Raw genomic sequence first — 1805 nt, 5'->3', positions numbered from 1 at the left:
ACTTTGTCCCGTGCTACATTTACACACAAATCAACACATTTACACACAAAACAATTTGAGAACTACATATATAAGACTTTCAATGTTTGTAAGATTCGAATCCAAGTTACTATTTTGGTTTTATGATTTTTTTGCCGTTTTTATAAGTTGCTGTGTAGTGATCTCATTCGAAACAAAAACCACTCATTCTAAGGGACAATAGGAACTGGAACATACTTTATACACACAAAAATAATCATGGAATGGACAGTTGGAAGACTCGAGAAGAAAGCAGGTTCAAGAATGTTGGATACCGGAGTCTCTGAAGCTGACCCCTGATACGTTCCAAAGTAATCATAAATTCTTAATATAATATTCATTACATACATATGAATGATTGTGCTTGCAAGATGTGATGATAGGTAGTAACTAACCAATACAACATCAGCCAGACCATTGGATGAGTTAAAATTGGATGAACCTGGGAACATATTTCTAGCTAAATCTGTCAAATTAATATACATCAACATAAATTTATATTGATCAGGATGTATATACAGAACATTGACATGAATAAGGGTATGCAAGAGATAGAGTGAAGTATCCACTTGGTCCAAATTTGAGTATTCAGTCATTGGAATCGGAATAGGTGATTCCATCTTTGTACTACTTTTGGAATTCACTTCATTTTGCTTCAAGATTCCTGATGCCTGAAACAAATCATAACCACACAATGAAAAAATATAAAAGTCAAAAGTCAAAACAAGATGAATTTCACATAAAAAAATACCCATAGACAATCATTGCAACAAATATTCGGTGTAACTTATCTGCATAAACTAGGTTAAACAGGTTGACTATGTGGTCATTTACTCCCTTCTTACGTCCAAAAATGGAGATGAGCATTAAATAGGTTGGATATGCTGACAAGGGTAAAATGGTCATTTTACCAAAAATGAGACAACCATCAATAAGAGTAGTTGAGGACTTGAGGTATGTTACTTTTAATCATTATTATTATTATTATTATATCAAAAAGAGGGAAATTTTATCAAATGTACACCTGTAATGAGATTAGCACCATCTACAGAAAACACCCAATCCCATACCCATCGTTGGTGCCCTGAAACACACATACGATATTATTACTATTATATTAATTAAAAAAAGCATGCGACATTTTTTTAAGACATGTAAGTATATATATAGTAATGTAAAATTGGTCATTATCTGCAGTAAATAACACAAATCATAAGATCAGATTAAGTAAAAAAGAAACAATATTAGATGAAAAAAGAGAATAAATAGTGAATTTACCTGTGTCCCACGTAAGAGCCTCCAGACATAACAAGTTCCTTTGTTGTTTACAGCAACAACCAAGCTTCCATCCCACATCACTGTCAATGATCTCATTGATGTATCAACCTATGGCACCTGGGTTTTGTTAAAACTTTAAACCCATACAGCTTAATCAATGTATATATGTTGAAAATTAAAAATAAAATCATACCAGCTCACAGCTACAAGAGTTTGCAGTCAAGTCCCAGACACGGATATTCCCATTTTAATCACCAGATATGAACTCAGTCTGGACACCTAAAAACAAACCAATTAAAAATAAAATCATACTAGCTCACATCTGATGGTTTCCTGTAGGTAAAAAAACTATGGATGAGTCCTTAAACATTCTTGTTTAAGGAGTTGTTTCTTCAAACTGAGTCAAATCTCATTATAATATTAGTTTTCTGATTATTTAGGGTCAAAATAGTTAGATTTGTAGAAGCAATTTAGGAGTTCTTGCAAGAAAACTGATTATCAAAATCTTT

This window comes from Lactuca sativa, chromosome 8 (genome assembly GCF_002870075.4).
Source record: "Lactuca sativa cultivar Salinas chromosome 8, Lsat_Salinas_v11, whole genome shotgun sequence".
In the NCBI taxonomy this organism is placed as follows: domain Eukaryota; kingdom Viridiplantae; phylum Streptophyta; class Magnoliopsida; order Asterales; family Asteraceae; genus Lactuca; species Lactuca sativa.
This window is presented reverse-complemented; position numbering follows the sequence as displayed.